Genomic DNA, 15,125 nt, shown 5'->3' with positions numbered 1-15,125 from the left:
TCCCCCTTGAAGTGCATTCACCTCCTCTACTTGTACTTGTCCCACCGTACACACCTCCGATGCATGACCCAAGTCATTACAATTCGTACAAACATCAATTACCTGATTAGTGGTTTGCACCCATCCATCTTCAATGACCTACACTTGTGGTCTTCCAATTGTCGGCCTTGATCTTCTTCCGGTTTGAGCCTTTCTCTTTGATGTGACCGCCATTTGCTCTAAAAATGCCCAATCATCTTATTCATAATTAGTACCAAACGTACCATTTGTGATTGACCTCAAATCCCGTTCATCTTCCATTCTCAACCCCTCATGAAAAGCATTCAACAATTCCCAAAGAGCAATACCATGATGAGGACAATTCTTAATCATGTTAAACCGCTCAAATGCTTCATGAAACATCTCACCCAATTGTTTTTGTAAAGTTCTCAAACTCCTTCTTGCATCATTGGTCTTTTGAGCCGTGTAAAATTCTTCCAAAAATCTTTGTTTCATCTTGGCCCAAGTATAAATGGATGCAGAAGGTAATGTATGGTTGAAGGTGCATAAATTTAATATATAAAGAAAATAATGTATGGTTGTATGGAGGTACGCTTAAAGGGTTGCATACCCTAATAATATATGCGAATGTTACAGGGTTGCATACCCTAATAATATATGCGAAGGTTAAAGAGTTGCAATCCCTAATAATATATGTGAAGGTTATAGGACGAAGTGTATGTATATACGTATGTATGAAAGAAAGAATGAACGTATGAAAGAAAGAAAGTATGTATGTACGAATGAAGGAAAGGTAACATGCTAAGTATGTAACATGTGTCTTCGGATACGTATATATGAACGTATGTGAATGTATTGTATATTGCGTGATTAACTAGAACTCACTCAGCGTATCCAACTTTTAGTATGCATGCAGGTGAATAGATTGAGGCAGTTGGCTTGAGAGAAGTACACATGGCAGGATCGATGGGACTGACATCCATAGAAGTTTTGTCATGGTGTTTAAATAAACTATTTATGTTTTGTTATAAGACAAGCACAGAATGTTTGTAATGAATGATTGAAGTTTTATTTATTCCGCGAAAGTTTTAATTAACTCTGATATTTAGAACTGTATTTTTGAGTAAATCCAACGCCAATGTAGGGCACCGGGAACGGGGCCTTACATAATTATAACCCACCCGCTTCACGTTAAAGCCAGTCAACATTATATATTCACACATACAGACTTTACGTACGTCTACTGGTGCATTAGGTGCATGTCCCCTCGGGAAAATATAATGATCATTATAATATATATAACACCTTGGGTTCCACACCATATGTGTAATGCAAATACAAGATCAATCACAGTACAAACAATTTTATAAGAATGTATTAGAGTTTTAAAAATAGTTTAAGTAAGTCACCTGCACAAACTTTCTTTTGCTACTCTGGCTTGTCCAACTTTAACTGGAATTTATAATTTAATAAACTAAGTTACTTATTTATATTTATACAGTATTATTCTAATAGTCGTAGGTCCTTAACATAATATATGTCTTATCGCGCACAACCATTCAAGTCCATATATAGTATGGTTCAATAACCATACCCAGTCATCTACAGTTTATCTTAAACATTCATGATCAAAGTGGTCATACCATACCACAATTTGGTTGTGCACGAACTAGACAAGTTATGTCAAGGCTATACACCATATTTAGTGGGTTGCTACCATTAAGTCTTGAGATAACTTATTATTAAAATATTGAAAGGGTACAATTACTACCTATGGTTCATACTTGGATTACTAACTTACCCCAAACACAATAATATTTAAATATTTATAGTTAAAAGATTTTTTTACAATCTTGATCTACACAGCCACACATCCCTCTTTTGTACATGCATACGTGAACTACATTTGCACTACAAGTTCTTATGTTATACTATTAGTAGTTATATTATTAGTATACGAGCAGTAAATAAGGGTGCATATTATAGAAGCTTTCATGTTCTTATTCTTAAAGTTATAGTTTATTATTTATTATTATAATTAATTTAGTTCAAATCTTGTTTTTCTTTTATAACTTTCAAAATATAACATTTTATAAAATTTCAAATATGTAGTTGATACGTACTTATTTTTCTCTACGTTTCGACCTAAGTTTTATTAAAAAGGGAGCAAGGTCAAATATAATATATTTTATTATCATTATACGACATTTCATAATACTAATATCTTGTATCAATCTCGTGTCTCAAGTAACCATTTTATTCAATATTTACCACTCAACAATAAATATTTGTCTAAACATCTCATATTTTAAATGTTCATTCTTCCAACTAACCATATGTTTCAATCATCCTTGAGTATGAAATATATAAGATACTTTATTTATATTAAAAAAAGGATGTTACATAATTAAAACTTCAAAATAAGAATTTCATAAATTACTAAATAGTTCCTTATGACCACATTTGTAGTTTTGTTTGTAACTTTACATTCCTAGTCTAATATAAGCATTTTAACACCGTCTCAACTCTTCACTCGTGATAAACCCACATATAGGTGACCATGTGTAAACACCGGTTCTCCCAGGTTTATGTCAACTCTTGCTAGTGATTGGCCTTGACTTTTTTTAATGGTCATTGAAAAACAAACCGCAACAGGAAACTGTCTTCGTTTCAATTTGAATGGCAGTTTCTTATATGAAGGAGTTAGACCACTACGAGTTATATAAGTGCGAAAGCCAATGTTAGTACCTGAAATAACCTTTACTTCGATAAAATGCCTCCCCAAGTTAATTACTTGTAATCTTGTTCCGTTGCATAAACCGTTTTTTCTGATCAATATTCCTTAGTAACATTATTGACACACTAAATTTTAGAACCAATATATGATTAGGCATACCAGACATCTTTAAACCATTTAGAAAATCCGGTGAGTGTAATGCTGGATCGAAACCAGGACCAACACTATTAGACTTGTCTATACTACTAAAAGAGCCGTCTTTCTTTTTCAAGAATAAAACTAGAGCTCCCCAAGTTGAGAAACTCGGTCTTATGAATCCTTTATCTAATAATTCTTGAAGTTGATTGGATAGCTCCTGCATTTTCGACGGTGCTAATCTGTACGGAGATCGAGCTATCAGAGCGACATATTGAACCAAATCAATTCTGAATTCAACCTGTCGCTGAGGAGGCAATCCAGGCAAATCTTCAGGGAAAACTTCTGGAAAGTCTCGGACTATGGGAATATTGTCTATTTTTCGCTCTTTGGCTTTTGTATCAACTACATTAACAAGGAATGTCGGATATCCTTTGCATAGCATTTTACGAGTGATACTGGAGAGTTTTAATTCGGAATTACATTGATCGCCTTGGATAGTCAGGGATTCACCATTTTGGATTGGTAAACGAACTAGATTTTCTAAGCATATTATCTTGGCTCCATTCTTGGACAACCAATCCATTCCCACGACTATATCAAAATGCCTAATTCGACAGGTTAAAGATCGATATTGAACGTATGGTTTGCTAATAGAATATTACAGTTAAGTACGATATCACTGGTTTATATTAACTTTCTATTAGCTAATTCGATTGAATATTTGGTATCTAACTTACTGGCTTTTATTTCTAGCAGAGGTTCAAATTGTTTGGAAATGAAGCTTAAGTTGGCTCCGGTATCGAAAAGCATATAAGCATAGTGATTATTGACGAGAAACGTACCGGTGACCACAGATGAATCTTTCTGTGCCTTTTTCGCGTTCATCTCGAATGCCTTGCCCTTGGTGTTTTGACCTTTGAATTTAGGACAATCCTCCCTATAATGTCCTATAACACCGCATTCGAAACATCCCGGGTTTTGGTTTCCCGAACCGAATGGTATGACCTTGGAATAACAATCGCGAGTTACGTGTCCAAACTAGTTGCATCGGTTGCATCTCCAACAATCACCAGTATTATTTTTCCCACACTTGTTGCACGAGGGCGTCTGACCAAAGCTTCCTCCGGGTCCTTTCGCATTAGCAGCAAACATCCTTCTAGCTCCAGAATTCCTCTTGAATTGTCCACCAGGTTCCCATTCCACTTTTTCTTGAGTTCATTGGGTTTCCGATTCACATTGGTTGGATTTCGTTCAGGTTCTCGGGTGACCGTTTTCCTTCCAGTGTCTTTCAGTATTCCCATACGAATTGGATCATCATTCAAAGATTTTGTCAATTCTCTGGCTGACTGGATGATGGTTGGTTTAGATGAGGTGACCATTCCTAGGGTTTCGGGAGCTAAGACCCAGATGTACCTCTCTATTCGTGCATATTCAGGTGTAACCAGTCGTGCCAATGCGTTGAATCGCGAGGTATATCCTCCGATGTCGGCACCTTCCATCTTTAACTGCTAGAATTCATATTCGATTTTCTGGAGTTCGTTTCGGGGACATGATTCTTTCAGTAACATCTCTTTTAATTCCTCCCAGGTTAGGCGGTAAGCGGTGTCTTCTCCTAAATTTTGGATCAAGGAGTTCCACCATTCGAGTGCCTCATCACGGAATAAACATACCCCATATTTAATTCTTTCAAGAGGGATGCAATCACTGATTTTCATGACGGGTTCCATTTTCTCAATCCATATGATAATTTCTAAAGGTCCTTCAGCTCCGATAAATTCTTTCGGGCTACAACCTTGAAAAGTTTTGTATGAGCACCCTTTATCGTGCTACCTGAGGGATTTTCGTTTAGAGTTTTGGTTCTAAGAGTTTCTCCGGTTTCGTTATTAGTTGTGTTTCGGGTGGTTTGACTTGGATTGCGGTTGGCCTCACGTTGATCAAAATCCGTGTTTACATGTTGGGCGATTAATTATGCTAACTCTTCTTGAGAAGATGGTAATTCGGACGCTTGATTGGTAGTAGTTCGTCTTGTTTTAGGTGCCATGATTTTTTTAGGAAAAAAAATATATTTTGTTAGTTTTGAAAAAGTTTTTATAACTAAAATATTAATGTAACATACTAATAATCTAAACAACCATACAGGGGGGGGGGGGGGTTTCCATTACTACTAAAAATGATTATACAAAAATAGGTGTAATACATACTACACCTTAATATCATCCACCCACCATAGCTATAAGTAACCAAAAGATAACAAGTTTTAAAGTTAAGTACATAACATCCTACATCAACTAGTAACATTACTTATGAGCCCAATCTAATGTAGGCCCATCAAGTAATGCACACAAGGTCCAATAACCTAATTCTTGGACTCCAAGCTTCCAACCCGTGTGTGACACCCCGTCAAACAGGGTTATTATCCATACAACATTAAATAATAATTATATTAAAAACATTCATGATAAACTTGATTATAAGTAATTAGGTTATCATATGCATCAAAAAGTTCACATCTGATTAGATATCTTGTATCGGTAATCGTTGGAGGATTACTTGGTCACACTAGTATGTCCGAGACAAAGGAACGTCGATAGAGTATTACACATGACGGTAATACATAAATTCATAATTATGTATTCATCTACGAGAGTAAAATGATATTACGTACCAATATATATATTCAAATAAAAATATATCTAAACTTAATGACATAGGATTAACATGTAACTACCTAATAACTAGCTTGTAATTAACACATAATATCATTAATGAACAAATTAAATGACCACCTATATACCCCAACAAAGCTACAGCCAAATAAACCCCTTTCAAAAATCAATTTCTTTGTTGATTTGAATGCAATATTTTAACAATCCCATACATCATCTAGCACCATGCTCATTATCATTGTTTTCTTTTCTCTCTATTTGCTTGAATATGACATAATATATTTATCACTGACATCAAAGATGGAGAAGCCACTGAACTATTTTTATATCCACAAAAATTCAACCTACACTTTGTTTAAAAAAGTACATATGAAAACATAAACATATCTAGATAAAATCCATACCTTGAAGTCCATAACATAAAATACAACCTAACAAAATCCAAACCACCCCTACCCCTATGAATCTCGGCCGAAATGACCACCCCCACTCCCTTTGATTTTGTGCACCTCTTCACTCCATCTTAATGATCACACGTTGGATAAAATAAGAAGCAAGCTATTCCATATTTCATTATATAAACAAATACTAGAGACAAGGACCACACATCAAACATTAACTCTCTTTCTTGGCAACGCACTAACCATTATGCAAGAGAATATCTATTTCTATATATAGCATGTGGCTTTATAAACAAACACACACTCATTTAACTTCTCTATCTCATCTCTCGGCTCTTTTACACAACATACACATACATTTCACCTTCAAATCTACAAGTACAAACAATGTTGGGAGTCTTTGGAGAGGCTTAAAGCTACATTGGAAGCCTAGAACATCATCTAACCATATTTCTTTCTAAATCTAGCACTTATAAGTTAAGCATTTCTTAAACCTATGTTTTACTTAACTTATATATCACTTATGGTCCTAAACACCCAAATAGTTAAGCACATCTGAAGTCTAGTCTTAATTGTTGTGTTAAACATACTTAACGAGATATTGATTTATGAAAAACTTGATGTAAACACTTATTTAGTCAAGTTTTGGTAAAACAATATTGTAAAAATACTACACTAACACACGTTATGAACAATCTTAAAATTTTACATATATAAACGATGGATCATAATGTTAAATGTTTAGATCAGTAGCCTAAGCATATATCAAAACACTAACCATACTTAAATTTGAATATTTAGTTTACAGGAGGAATTATAAGTAACAAGTGTGGATTAGATAACACATGAATGTCTTATGATTAAAATAAAAAAAATAAATAAGATAAAAGAAAAAGAAAGAAAAGAGCAAACTAATAAAAGCACGAACATGTCAAACACACAAGAAGTGAACATTTAAAACTCAAAGAGGTGATAACATGCATATTATTAATCGATATGATTAAATCAATATTCGATAAAAATAGCAATAAAATGCTAGTCTTGGATATCTATTATTATATATTTGACGATGTAAACGGAAATTTTAAACTTAAAATGTATTTGTAGTGTTTAATATAAATTATTTGTTAGTAATATTACATGTTATTGTATAAAAGTTGACACTAAAATTATATGGAAGCATGCCTAGTTAAAATAATTATTATGAACCTGCATATAATTGGAGATGTGAGCTTGTTAAAAGTAAATGTGTTCTTTTGAAAAATATAAAATAACGAAACGGGCCCTTCATGAGGCTGTATTTCAATAAATATATAAATATCTAACATAAGTATAACTTATATTTTATGAGACATTGCTAATATTTATGAACGAAAATATATATTCTTTAACGATGAAGGCCAACAAGTTGGATGTGAAAACCCCGACATAGTGGTATGCGGGGAAAACGATAATTTACTATTTATATAAGTTTATATAAATAAATAGTCACGAAACCTAAGGGTCGACGAAGTACATTTAGTAATATGACACACGAATAAAACAAGTTTAACTAGTTGGGTGAAATACAACCATGAAACCATTAAATTTCGAAATTGAAACATTAGACCAAAATTATTCTTGCACGTTATAGGGCACCTGTAGACAGACTTGGAGTATATAATATCTAGCACACGTTTGGAAATCAGGTGAGTTTCACGGCCCCTTTTTAATAAAACTGTTTTGAAACTTTTTTTTTGGGGGGGGGGGGGGATGCATAGAGAAACACATGTTCGGAAACGAGTAGAAACGCGATCTCATTTTGTTACATGGGTTGGAAACAATAATGCACCCAAAGTCCCCTAGAATCTATGATCATTAACTATTGTAGACGTTGCCAATGTGAATAGTACTATTCGGGATTAACACACCCCACCCGTGGTTAGTCGCGCTAACTTAGATTGGAGGTCTAGCGGGTGATATTTTTCCAACAGATGACTTCGATGTCTTTGCATTAGAACATCAAAGGGGCGCTCATAGAAACGCTGTTAGGTCTTGATCATAGAGCTCATGGTAACTATGTGTGGATTTGTCTACATAAGACAATGTTGGTCGACTCGTTGAAGCACATATTTTAGATAAAACAAAAACCTGTGAAACTCACCAACAATTTTGTTGACGTTTTTATACATGCATTTTCAGGTAATTGAAGCATTGGAAACGCATAAGAAGTCACACGCACTAGCATGCATTTTGGGAGTTTTCATCTTATAGCCTATAGGATATAGGCCATATTATAAAAACTTTGTATTTGTGAAACTCAGTATTATCTAAAACTTATGGTTTGTAAAAATATTTTGAAACAATTGCGATGTAATCTTTGGTACAAGGGTTGCAATGCATGTTGAAACTCTTTTTGTTTAAAACAAACCATTTAGATTTTGTTCAATATAAACATTGACTACGATCCATGACGTCATCACGCCAACGCGTTTCCGCCGTCGGCGGGGGTGTGACAGATTGGTATCAGAGTCATTGGTTATAGCAAACTAGGTCTGCATGAGTAGGTCTAGGCTATATCCACGGCTCACGACACAAGTATTTTGCATTGCATTGCATCGCGTGACTCATATATATACTACTATTATTAGTATCATTATATACGAATATTGTTGTTACAGTAATGTCGTCAACCTCACACTCGACCGAGAACTCTGCTGAGACTGAGGACACACGCGATCATGTTTCGGAGTCGTTAGAGGTTCCACTGGATGAGTCATATTCAGAGTATGAGGATTCGTCCACGGAGGTAGAGGTTCTTAGCATTGGTCCCGACGGTCAGCCAGAGGAGACTCCACCATCGGTTATTTTACTTGGAGAGCATGTGGCAGATAGCTCGAATCCAATTGAGGCTTCCGATATACCGACATTTGTGCCGGTAGAAATTACACCATTACCCCCACCACAAACTACGAGAGATGATTGGATTTCATGTGGCAAGAGGCCTATGACTCTGATGAACGACCCTACCGACTCTATCCATGTCCCAGTGCCCAAGAAACGTAGAGTATTCCCTAGGAAATGGACATTCGTACGGGGTGTTGTCCAGGATTGGCGTACCGTGGAAGGTGATCCCCCTGTTTTTGAAGTCGGTAAGTCCTCCCGACCACCCCTACCTATTACTGGAGAGCCGATAGAGGATACCATTCCCCTACTGATAGCACGTGGCCTCCGTCATGACTGCCAAATCGAAGCACTCAGATCAGATTTTGACAAGATTAGAGACATTTATCACGAGAAGCAAAATATTCGTGGTCGCTTACAGATACTAGAGGAGGAGTTTTCTCAAGACGACCAGAATTTTAGTACACTCCTTGCCCGTATTACTGAGGTAGAGAGTCAAGCCCGAGCAGCTTCAGATAGATCACGACAAGCAGAGCATAGAGCTGAGGTAGCTGAACACATAGCAGAGCAGGCCGACAAGCAAGCTATGTTTGTTGGGCATCAACTTGCCGAGATTCGTGAGCGCATAGATTCCACATTAGCCTTTGCTGCTTTAGGAGTGTATCTGGTGTCAATTGCATTGGCAACAGGAGTGTTAGGACAACCATCTAGTTAGACCTATGTGAGTGGGTTGTGCTCACCTAGATATGTATGTAGGGAAAATCTTGTATGGTAAGGGTTTTGTATCCATACCTATTTTGGTTTTCTTTTGAAACTATGTAACAAGTTATTTCCAGCTATGTATACATATGTGTGTGTTTTATGTTATTACGGTTCTTATATTTCGTGTTTGTGCTTTGACGATAATCACTTATATATTGTCCTATTTCTTTTATTGTGATTAGAAGAAATCATGGCATGACCGAAGAGAACCACCCAAAGCAACCCAAGTAAAAATAGCATGAACACCGGAACCCTGCTGATTCAGAGGTAATCGCTCAAATGGTCGCGCAACAGGTGGCTGCAACCATAGCACAGTACGAAGCTAACAGGAACGGGGATTCAGCTAGAAGTTCCGAACCTCGTACTGATGGAGACCGTACAGAAGGAGGAAACTCGGTGATTGGTCGCTCATACAAGACATTTCTGGCATGTAATCCAAGGAGTTTTCATGGCAACGAGGGAGTAGTTGGGCTTATTCGTTGGATCGAAAAGATGGAGTCAGTGGTGGATATTAGTGGTTGTGCTGTTGAACACAAGATAAAATTTTCTACTTGCACATTCCCAGATGAAGCATTAACATGGTGGAACATGCAGGTTAAAACTCGAGGCCATGAAGCGGCTTATGCAATGTCGTGGGAAGATTTCAAAACCTTATTGAAGGAAAAGTATTGTCCGAGGAATGAACTTCAAAAGCTCGAAACTGAATTCTGGAATCTCACGATGGAAGGTGCTGAAGTGACTGCCTATACTACCTGCCATGATGAGCTTGCTAGAAGTATGCCTAGTTAAAATAATTATATGGAAGCATGCCTAGTTAAAATAATTATTATGAACCTGCATATAATTGGAGATGTGAGCTTGTTAAAAGTAAATGTGTACTTTTGAAAAATATAAAATAACGAAACGGGCTCTTCACGAGGCTGTATTTCAATAAATATATAAATATCTAACATAAGTATAACTTATATTTTATGAGACATTGTGTAACACCCCGTAACCGCAGCGGAAACGTACACGGGATGCAACAGACACATCTGATATCAACAGCATTGCTTATAAAGAAAATACCACTACATTAATTTATAATATATTACATTGTTGCGAGTTTCATTACTGTCTAGGTGTTACACACATATTTTACCGATAAGACATTAATAAATTCATTACAAAACAAAGAGCAGCAAGCTTCCAACAGGTAGCACAGATAGTTAAGCAAACATCAATCAATCCAACTTGGGCATACCTAGAAAACATGTAAAGAAAACGGGTCAACTACGAATAGTTGGTGAGTTTCACTAATTTGAATAAACACTGACAAATCATTTTAATAATCATTTATTAACAATATAATCATGCTGGGAACTATGTTACCCCAGAACATTTCCAATAACTTTCTGGGAACTATGTTACCCCAGAACAATAACAACCCCTGGGAACTATGTTACCCCAGAATAATAATAACCCCTGGGAACTATGTTACCCCAGAATAATAACAACCCCTGGGAACTATGTTACCCCAGAACAATAATAACCCCTGGGAACTATGTTACCCCAGAACAATAATAATAACCCCTGGGAACTATGTTACCCCAGAATAATAACAACCCCTGGGAACTATGTTACCCCAGAACAATAATAACCCCTGGGAACTATGTTACCCCAGAACAATATAACCCCTGGGAACTATGTTACCCCAGAACAATAACACATTATAAACATTTTATATATTCTATGCATCAGCCCATATATATATAAATGTACAAGTATTTCCATACGATCGGTATGTACTTAAATACTTTAAATAAGACATGTTTTCCGCCCCGGGAAAATATAATTAAAACAATTCATTAAAAGGGGCTCGTGAAAACTCACCTTTTTGGGAGTCGGGGTAATATGAGGAACAGCTACGTGCTGGGATCTGTAATAGGATATCTAAGTCGTTACTATATAATTCCCACAAATTAAATCTATGTAAACTGTACATCGGGGAACACTGATAACCTAGTTAAGGTGATGAAATTATAGCTCGGTTTGACACCCCGTTTGGCCGCGGGGCCCGTTTCCGGTATTTCGGTGCCGGAAACGGTAAAAATCGGGTAAAATTACCCAAATCATCCGAATTATTTTCGGATGATTTATTTTTACTTAATTTACTTAGGTTTATGAAAATAGTCTATTTTTAAAGTTTTCGTGTACCAGTCAGCTCGCTTATGCGAGTTTTGCCGGTTTACACGTTTTAAGCTTTAAAAAACTTGTTTTTATGTTCATTTTAGCACAAATAATTACCCGTTTAGTCTCGGGTCTTGAAATTTTGCACAAAACTCAATTTGACAGTAAGAACATTTTATAAAATTTTCCAGATTTATTTTCCTATATTTGCATTTATTTACCTATTTTTAAATCTCATTAAAACACTAAAAATATAAAAAATACCAAAATACTTTAGGAAAATCCCAAGTTTTTCTGGAATGATCCTTGTCATTCTCATAACTCTCTGGAATTTTTCCAGATTTATTTTCGTAAATTTACATATATTTATCTATTTTCAAATCTTATTAAAATACTAAATATATCAAAAATACCAAAACACTTTAGAAAAATACCAAATTTTTCTGGGATGTTCCTTGTCATTCTCATAACTTTCTGGAATTTTCCCAGATTTATTTTCCTACATTTACATTTATTTATCTATTTTTAAATCTTGTTAAAACACTAAATATATCAAAAATACCAAAACACTTTAGAAAAATCCCAAATTTTTCTGGGATGATCTTTATCATCCTCATAACTTTCTGGAATTTTCCCAGATTTATTTTCCTACATTTACATTTATTTATCTATTTTTAAATCTTGTTAAAACACTAAATATATCAAAAATACCAAAACACTTTAGAAAAATCCCAAATTTTTCTGGGAGATCTTTATCATCCTCATAACTTTCTGGAATTTTCCCAGATTTATTTTCCTACATTTACATTTATTTATCTATTTTTAAATCTTGTTAAAACACTAAATATATCAAAAATACCAAAACACTTTAGAAAAATCCCAAATTTTTCTGGGATGATCTTTATCATCCTCATAACTTTCTGGAATTTTTCCAGAATTTAAAACTTATTTTTCAAGCCATTTTCACCCAAAACCGAGCTAGAAAGCCCTAGAACTCGTATCACCGAAAAGCCTACTTAGACTTTTCCAACTGAGCTCAAATTTTGTGGGTGACTTTTATATGTTATAAAAAGCTTATCTTAAATTTTCCGGAATTTTTCATCATGTTTTGCTATTTTTCACTATTTTTGGCCAAAACCGAGCATTAAATTCACCAAATATTCATCTTTTATCCAAAAATTACCAAAAATTCACAGATCTCATATTTTCATGTGTAGATCATCTCTGTGAAATTTCGTGACCCAACTCTAAGCACACGGAAATCTGTCCATTTTTCATAAACACCCGAAAACCGAACTATCTTGTGTTTTCTAGCTTTAGATCGCAAGGATCTCGGTTTCTAGCCTTTGCTAGCCGCTAGATACAACACTTTCAAGCACAACAACACCACACCAAGCAAACTATACCAACAATCAAGCCATTTCTTTCCTAGAGTCGGTTAAAACATCAAAACAACGATTTCAACCGTAAAAATTCGTTCTAAACACTTTTAACTAATTACTTGGATCAAGATCCTTTGTATAACTTGTATACATCCTTTGATCACACAAGAACCGGTTCCATCTCGGGTTTTCACCCATATTTCATTTGGAACCTTTTTGTTCTTGCAAAAACAACTCAAACTAAGTAATTAACACCAAAGATCATGTATTATAACATGTTTATACCTTTGTTCTTGATTAGAAACGATGGAAATGGATGGAGGATCAAGGGTTTGTGATGGGTGATGAAAAGCTTGAGAGATGGAGAGAGTTTTGAGAGAGTTTGTGTGTGTTTGTATGAAGAAAAAAAAGAAAATGAAAGATAATATCAAAGGAGGGGTGGCCGGCCCCTTTGTGGTGTGGGGGTGGGTCCCACATCTTCAATAATAGCCACAAAATTGGATTGTGTAATCCGGATAACGTTGTGGATAATCTGGTTCAGTTCGTTTCTCGTTTAATACTCGTAATTCGGCTTAAAACGAGCATAAAATGGTCGTTTTTCGGGTTAAAATAAAATTTATATAAAACTGATTTAAAAACTTTAAAAACTTAACCCATGACATTAAGACATCATATTATTAATAATTACGCATCTTTTTCGGCTTGATTGATCGTCTCTTGCTTGGTTTGGTGATAAAGGTTTCGTTTAGCGTACCGACGTACCATTAAATCGAAATCCTTTTTCTGTGCTATAATTTACTTATCCCGAAGCATTAATACCTCGTAAATACCACTAAACATTATATACTTCGTCTATAACGTAATTCCCGATTCATTCGGGTTTTCAATAATCGTTCATTGGTTAATTGTAATTCCAATACGATTCGCTATATAATCGAGTATGATTCGTACTATGAATCATATATACTCGTATATATGTACTATAACTCATATAATCAATATTTAAATGACACGTAAATAGTATATTCCGGCTAGGGTATACCTGGATTTGCCGGAATCGTTACATTCTCCCCCCGTTATAAAAATTTCGTCCTCGAAATTTTACGCGACAACTACTTCCTTTTGAGGAAACAGGTGGGGGTATTTCTTCCGAAATTCGTCCTTTCGTTCCCAAGTAAATTCTGGGCCTCGTTGCGAATTCCATCTAACTTTGACCAACGAGATCTTATTGTGTCTAAGTTGCTTGATTTTCCCATCTACTATTTCTATAGGCTCCTCTACAAAGTTGAGCCTATCACTTATTTGAACACCCTCTAAGGGTAACACCGATGTCTCATCCACCAGACATCTTTTCAAATTCGACACATGAAACACGTTATGAACTGCACTTAGTTCCTCAGGCAGTTCTAGTCGGTAAGCTACCGGACCGATCTTTGCAGTAATATCAAATGGTCCAATATATCTAGGGGCCAACTTCCCCGCCTTTCCAAACCTGACCACTCCTTTCCAGGGTGATACTTTCAAATATACCTTTTCACCCTTCTCAAATGACAACGGTTTTCGACGGGTATCGGCATAACTCTTCTGCCGATCCCGCGCGGCTTTCAGGTTGTTCTTAATTTCAAGAATCTTGCTGGTCGTCTCCTGGACCAGATCCGATCTAATGACCTGCGAGTCCCCCACTTCAGACCAGCAAAGTGGTGATCGGCACTTCCGCCCATACAATGCTTCATAAGGTGCTGCCTTTATACTGCTATGGTAACTGTTATTATAGGAAAATTCAACGAGTGGGAGATGTTGATCCCAATTTCCCTTAAAGTCCAGTACGCAGGCACGAAGCAAATCCTCCAAAGTTTGAATGGTCCTCTCAGACTGGCCATCGGTCTGAGGGTGGTAAGCTGTGCTTAGGTCAATACGTGTTCCCAATGCTTCTTGGACAGCTTGCCAAAGTTTGGAGGTGAAATGGCTATCCCTATCGGAGATGATC

Source organism: Bidens hawaiensis, unplaced genomic scaffold (genome assembly GCF_021521415.1).
Source record: "Bidens hawaiensis isolate Kalapana, Puna unplaced genomic scaffold, B.hawaiensis_p1.1 tig00003570_1, whole genome shotgun sequence".
Classification (NCBI taxonomy): Eukaryota; Viridiplantae; Streptophyta; class Magnoliopsida; order Asterales; family Asteraceae; genus Bidens; species Bidens hawaiensis.
This window is presented reverse-complemented; position numbering follows the sequence as displayed.